Below are 7823 nucleotides of genomic sequence, written 5' to 3'. Positions count from 1 at the left end.
ATTATACCTCGAAAACCCTAAGGGTAGTTCTACTCTGTCACATGAGATTGTTATGAGTAGAGAATCAACTCATGGCACCTAACGACAATAAAACCAATCCTGTTGCCATGGAGTAGATTGCCGGTGCCTCTACGCCTTTAATTAAATAAGGTTCTTGCCTCTCGCTGGTCAAGAATGAACAGGTAAGGCACGGAGAATTTTCCACACGAGCAAAGCTTTGTGAAAGAAGCTTGCAAGCGGAGATGATGAGGGCCTATGCAACACTTACCCCCATCTCCCAGAACAAAGGATTTGCATGTTTTTTTTTAAGGTTTTGGGGCTGGAAAAGATTTATATTTATTCAGGGTTTTCCAGAAGGTGACCTCTCTGGATGGAGATATGTTAACTACAGTGCGTGAGCAGCAGATTTCTAAAATGCCTTTAAGATGGCTCCTGTCCTAGAGGCTTCTGGGATTCATAGCAGGACTTATTATGGGGTGTCACACCTGCGCAGTCTCTCACTCCCAGAGTTCGATTCCCCAGCTGCGGCTGCAGCCCCGTCCTGCCCCTGGTGGAAGGTCACACAGCGGTCACATGTGGAGGTTCTGCACATGTCTCTGGGGCTGGTTTCATCCAGCTGCTTCTGAAAGACAACTTTAAGGAAGTTTTCAGATACCCTGCCCCATTGTTCTGGGGAATGGCTTTGTTTCTGTGCCCTGGCCCAATTCCTGTTACTCTGTTACTTTAATTTGTTCATGTGAATTGCAGACTTGGGGGCCCCTCTGCTCCCTGTCTTAATAGTGACCCTACAGGACAGAGTATAAATGCCCCATAGGCAGTGGTGTCAATAGGGGGATTTAGGAGGTGCAGACCTCACCAGGTGACACTGTCAGAGAGGGGTGACACCAAAACGACTGTCTACAAAATTTTTGTGCAGTTTCAGCAGAAATTTATTATTTTTTTGTAAAAGTATCTGTGTAGTTGATAATAACAACAGAAACATTTTTCGTAAGCCTAGCTCACATGTATCAATATACCTGTAAGGATAAAATTCTATGCTAATTTACTTCTTTGAACCTTCTAATGCCCTCTGGTCAGAGTTGTCATTATTACACAACTACAATGATGCTTTGAATCTCATGATTTCATCTGTGCATGCTACAAGCATGCACTGTTGTTTTCATACATTATGAAAATTAGTCAATTGTCATACACTGACTAATACAAATGATACAAGTAAGGGAGAGAGGAAAGTTCCAAACTTAGGGTACTTCAGGAAGGACTTGGAGTCAGAGTGCCAAAAGTTAGCCTTGAGACCAGTGGGTGGTTGGGAGCAACAAATACCGTTCCATTTATAGAGGGGGAAGCTGCAAAGGTTGGAAGGACATGGAAGGTAAATTATATTTCACTTTTTTTTTTTCACTTTTACTGCTCCTGCCCCTCCTCCTTTGGACACTCTCCTTTCTTTGGCCATCAGGCAGACTCCTATTCATCCACCAAGACCCAGACTGAATGTCACCCCTGCACTGGGAAACCTTTCTTGACTTCCTCAACAGAGCTCGTGTCTTCACCTGTGGCTTTCGTAGTATCTACTTTTTGAGGGCAAGAACTGTACCTTTCTCTCTGAAGCCATATAAGCTGGATGAAAGCCCTGGATGTGGGACCTTTGTATACCCTGGGTGTGGGATCTTCTTTGGTGAAGTGTCTATTCATGCCCTTTGCTCATTTTTTTAAATTGTGCTTTAAGTGAAAGTTTACAAATCAAGTCAGTCTCTCTTACAAAAACTTATAGATGCCTGGCTATGTTCTCCTAGCTGCTCTCCCCCTACTAAGACAGCACACTCTTCCTCTCCACCCTGTATTCCCTGTGTCCATTCGATCAGCTCCTGTCCCCCTCTGCTTTCACAGCTCACCTCCAGACAGGAGCTGCCCACATAGTCTCATGTGTCTGCTTGAGCCAAGAGGCTCACACCTCACCAGCATCATTTTCTGTCTTATAGTCCAGTCCAATCCCTGTCTGAGGAGTTGGCTTCAGGAATGGTTCCAGTGTTGGGCTAACAGAGGGTCGGGGGACCAAGACCTCTGAGGTCCCTCCAGTCTCATTCAGACCATTAAGTCTGGTCTTTTTATGAGAATTTGAGATGTGCATCTCACAGTTCTCCTGCTCCATCATGGATCCTCTGTTGGTTTCCCTTTCAGGGCAGTCATCGGTGGTAGCCAGGCACCATCTAGCTCTTCTGGTCTCAGTCTGATGTAGTCTCTGGTTTATGGGGCCCTTTCTGTCCCTTGGGCTTATTTCTACCTTATGTCTTTGATGTTCTTCATTCTCCTTTGCTCCAGGTAAGTTGAGACCCGTTGATGCATCTTCGATGGCTGCTTGCTAGTGTTGAAGGTCCCAGACACCATTCTCCAAAGTGGGATGCAGAACGCTTTCTTAATACATGTTCTTATGCCAATTGACCTACGTATACCCTGAAACCATGGTTTCCAGACCCCATCACACACCCCTCCCCCATCCCTGCTACTCTGGCCTTTGAATCTTTCAATTGTATTCAGGAAACTTCTTTGTTTTTGGTTTAGTCCCGTTGTGCTGACCTCTCCTGTATCGTGTGTTGCTTTTCCCTTCACCTAAAATAGTTCATGTCTACTGTCTAATTAGTGAAAACGCCTCTCCCTTCCTTCCCACCCTCATAACCATCAAAGAATATTTTCTTCTGGATTTAGCTTTTCCTTGTGTTCTTATAATAGTGGTCTCATACAATATTTGTCCTTTTACAACTGACTATTTCACTCACTCCTGCGTTGTAGGATTTCATTTTACTTGGATCCACAATCAACAGCCATGGAAGCAGCAGTCAAGAAATCAAAAGACACATTCCATTGGGCAAATCTGCTGCAAAGGACCTCTTCAAAGTGTTGAAGAGCAAAGATGTCACCCTGAAGACTAAGGTGCGCCTGACCCAAGCCAGGGTATTTTCAATCGCATCATATGCATGTGGAAGCTGGACAATGAATAAGGAAGACTGAAGAAGAATTGACTCCTTTGAATTGTGGTGTTGGCGAAGAATATTGAATATACCATGGACTGCCAAAAGAACAAACAAATCTGTCTTAGAAGAAGTACAACCAGAATGCTCCTTAGAAGCAAGGATGGCGAGACTGTGTTTTACATACTTCGGACATGTTGTCAGGAGGGATCAATTCCTGGGGAAGGACATCACGCTTGGCAGAGCACAGGGTTAGCGGAAAAGAGGAAGACCCTCAACAAGGTGGATTGACACAGTGGCTGCAACAATGAGCTCAAGCATAACAATGATTGTAAGGATGGCACAGGACCGGGCAGTGTTTCGTTCTGTTGTGCATAGGGTGGTTATGAGTCGGAACCGACTCGACGGCACCTAACAACAACAATTGCACTCAGTATAATGCCTTCCAGATTCTTCCATGTTATGAGATGTTTCACAGATTCATCGTTGTTCTTAATCGTTACATAGTATTTCATTGTGTGAATATACCATAATTTATTTATCCATTCATCTGTTGATGGGCACCTTGGTTGCTTCCATCTTTTTGCTATTGTAAACAGTGCTGCAATGAACGTGGGTGTGCATGTATCTATTCCTGTAAAGGCTCTTATTTCTCTAGGATATATTGCAAGGAGTGGGATTGCTGGATAGTGTGGTCATTCTATTTCTAGCTTTTTAAGGAAGTGCCAAATCGATTTCCAAAGTGGCTGTACCATTTTACATTCCGCCAGCAGTGTATAAGTGTTCCAATCCCTCCACAACCTCTCCAACATTTATTATTTTGTGTGTTTTGGATTAATGCCAGCCTTGTTAGGGCGAGACAGTATCGCACAGTAGTTTTGATTTGCATTTCTCTAATAGCTAATGGTCATGAGCATTTCCTCATGTATCTGTTAGCCACCTGAATGCCTTCTTTGGTGAAGTACCTGTTCATATCCTTTGCCCATTTTTAATTGGGTTATTTATCTTTTTGTAGTTGAGTTTTTGCAGTATCATGTACACTTTGGAGATCAGACGTTGATCGCAATTGTCGTAGCCAAACACTTTTTCCCAATCTGTAGGTCATTTTCTTACTCTTTTGGTGAAGTCTTTGGATGAGCATAAGTGTTTGATTTTTAGAAGCTTGCCATTATCCAGTTGCTCTTCTGGTGTTTGTGCATCATTAGTAATGTTTTGTACACTGTTTTTGCCATGTATTAGGGCTCCTAGTGTTGTCCCTAGTTTTTCTTCCATGATCTTTATCGTTTTAGATTTTATATTTAGGTCTTTGATCCATTTTGAGTTCGTTTTTGTGCATGGTGTGAGGTATGGGTCTTGTTTCATTTTTTTACAGATGGATGTCCAGTTATGCCAGCACCATTTGTTAAGGAGACTGTCTTTTCCCCCGTTTAACTGACTTTGGGCCTTTGTCAAATATCAGGAGCTCATAGGTGGATGGATTTATGTCTGGATTCTCAATTCTGTTCCATTGGTCTCTGTATCTGTTGTTGTATCAGTACCAGTACTTTGCCCATTTTTAAATTGGATTATTTGTCTCTTTCTTGTTGAGGTGTTGAAGTATTCTACAGACTTTAGACATTCAGCGTTTGTTGGATATGTCGTAGCCAAAATTTTTTTCCCAGTCTATAGGTTCTGTTTTTACTCTTTTGGTGAAGTCTGTTGATGAGCATAAGTGCTTAATGAAAGGAGCTCCCCATTATCTAGACAATCATACAATCACACAAGGGAATCATGACCTAGCCAAATTGACAGATATTTTGGGGGGACACTATTCAACCCATGACAGGGTTGAAGTGGGGCATGCTACTTAAGCTCTCTGTTCCTCAATTTGTTCATCTGTACAGAGGAATAATAGTGCCACCTGTGCCTGGGCTGGTTGGAGGCCTTAAATGAGAAGGAACATACAGTGTTCAGCACAAGGCGGGTGCACAAGGCAAAGTTAGCAATGTTACTTGTTATTAATAGTGCTGGGCCTTGGCATTCTCTGGAGTCGGTATTCATTCAGTGTTTGTGGAAGGCAAGATATAGGAGGAAAGGGAAAAGAGAGAGAAGCACACAGACCAACCACCTGCAGAGTCCATCTTTTATGAGGGCAGCACCAGCCTGATATTGCTGAGCTGTGGCTGTCACGTGGTTTTCATCAGTCCACGCCTTCACCGTCTCAGGCCAAGACTTGGTAACTATATTTCCAACTACCCAAGGTTTTATTTTTTGTTTGTTTGCTTTTTAAGGTGTTTGTCTTTGTTACAATCCCAGTCAGTAGAACCTTCCTGAACTCTTAACAGAAGCTGAAAAAGCAAGAGTCCTACCCAGTTTTCCCCTAGTAATACAGCCCTCAGTGCGATCATTATCATTCTCTTAACAAAACAGAGTTTTAGGATTTAATCTTTTACTGAGTTAGTTTTTATATAGTTCCCTGGAAGACAGCATAGATTTCAGTGAGCTAGCTTGATTATTTTTGCCTTTGGAGCTCTGACGTCCTGCCACCAGATGGCTAGAGCTATTATCAGGTATATGAGCTTATCAGTCCATTCATTTTTCTTGTGTGGATTCAACTCAGGTGTCCAGGTAGCTGGTCATCAAGCATGTGGTACAGTCTCTGTTGTGTAGCCTTAGAAGAGCCGGGGTGTTTGGCGTAGGTGCCAGTATCTGGTTGCAGCAGGGGGTCACACTCTGAACAAAGGCAGGGGCTGAAAACTTTCCTCTGAGTGTCTCTAAGGAAAACATGTCCCTGTTCCCTAGAGCATACAGGTGGGCGGGCTCTGCAGACGGACCATGGGCACCCAATGCTTTTGGTTGTAAGGGCTGGGAGGTACCAGTTATCCTTGGATACCTGTTGCAGGTGGTTGGGTGACCTGAATGGAGCCACGAGTCCTTAGGCTCCTGATGTGGGTAGGTGTGGACCCTGTTTAATAGGCAAAGCGGTGTCAAACATCAAACATCCACCTCTCCACCACACAGCTTAAGCAGTTGCAGTCTGTCAGCAAGGGCCTATTCTCCTGAAGTAGGCCCACACAGGTCCATGCAGGGGGGAAAGTTACTCGAAGTCCATGGAATGCTTATGCCTGAATAGGAGATGCTTCTGTCCTGAGCTCCCCTGGTTTGTGGAGCTGGCAAATTATCTTTTCCCCCAGTTGCAAGTTTTTTCCTTCTCCAAGGCTGGGAGGATGGCTCTAGGTGCTCAACAGGGCCTATCTCAGGCCCAGGGATTTCAGCCCTGAAGCTGGCTTGGGGGTGGGGGGTGCAGTAAAACATACGCAAGTACTTAGCTTTTGCTGAGGGCGCCGTTATTCTCTGGTTCTGGAGGTGTGAGTAGGCTGTGTGGCTGGCTGTTTCTCCCTGAGGAAACTGCAGCCGAACACTAGTACCAGCCCACTGCCACTGCCACTCTGGGAATGGTGCCTGAGGGCTCTCCACGATTCAGGTCCAGTAACTCCTCTCCACTCCTGAACCACCTCTCTTGCCCCCGCTGCTCAGTCCACTTTCTAACTTTGCCTTTGATGTTCAGGGCTCCTAGTTTGTTATAAATATAATTGTTTCACTTGATTTTTCGTGTCTTTGTTGTAAGAGGGATCACCGGAAGCATCTGGCTATTTTGCCATCTTGGTCCCGCCTTCAAGACAGCATAGACTTGGAGTATGATTCTAGAAGCTGGATATGACAAGAAAATCTTTAAAAAAAAAATGTAGTTTTAAAATAACCTAGAGGAGGGGGAAAACCAAATCTGTTGCCTTTGAGTTGATTTCAATTCATGGTGATCCGAAATGGTACAGAGTGGAACTGCTGCATAGGGTTTTCTGAGCTGTAACCTAGGTGGCACAACTGGTTTGTCCTCAATTGCTAATCTAAATGGTGGTGGTTGTATTCCACCCAGTGGTATTGTGGAAGAAGAGGTTTGGTGATTTGCTTCCATTAAGGTTATAGCCAAGAAAACCTTAGTACTCTGTAACATATGCAGCCACCATGATTCAGAACCAACTCAAGGAAAACCATAATCTTTATGGAAGCAGATCACCAGGCCTTTCTTTAGTAGAGCTACTGGGTGGGTTGGAACCAATACCTTTAGGTTGGCAGTACAAACCAGCTGCGCCACCTAGGACCTACTTAAATAACCTGTTGTTGTTGTTATATGCTGCCAAGTCAATACTGACTCATAGCCACCCTATAGGACAGAGTAGAACTGCCCCATAGGGTTTCCTAGGCTGTAATCTTTCCAGGATCAGATGTAATAACCTAAAGGAGGATCAACAGAACATTTTATAGCCAGATGCTAGAAGTGCTTTAGAAACAACCTGTGCCTCTCCTATGTAGCTAAGGGTTTTGGGATACTTTCCTGATAGAATAAGAAATGGTGACCGTGGGTTCAGCCAGGAACACTGAACTCACTGAGCACCACTGTGGCCCCATGCTCCGTGCCTGAGACAATATTAGTGTGACTGAGAAGGTCTGTGGAGGGAAAGTGCTAGGAGAGAAGGGGAGATGGCCACAGTCCTGCATATTCTCATTCAGGTGAAGACTAGACATGAACCAGGATCCAACATGACCTCTAGGAGCCTTGACAGCATGTTTATTAGGATTTCTTAGGGAAGAGTTGGGAAACTTCAATTTGTTTACACAGATGAATAAGAGCTTGCTCAAAGGTTACAAACATTGGCAAATCCAATTCTGAAGTATTGACACAGGAAATCCACCTTTAGAATTCAAGGTGATACAAAGGAATATCCTGTTCCAATATTTGGTCACCAGATCAGATTATGATTACAAACCTGTTCAAGACTGCCTTAAAATGGCCCACAGCCCAAGGTGGCAGCTCCATAG

The sequence above is a fragment of the Loxodonta africana genome, chromosome 1 (genome assembly GCF_030014295.1).
Source record: "Loxodonta africana isolate mLoxAfr1 chromosome 1, mLoxAfr1.hap2, whole genome shotgun sequence".
Classification (NCBI taxonomy): Eukaryota; Metazoa; Chordata; class Mammalia; order Proboscidea; family Elephantidae; genus Loxodonta; species Loxodonta africana.
The sequence above is the reverse complement of the archived record's forward strand: the minus strand, read 5'-3'. Positions refer to the sequence as shown.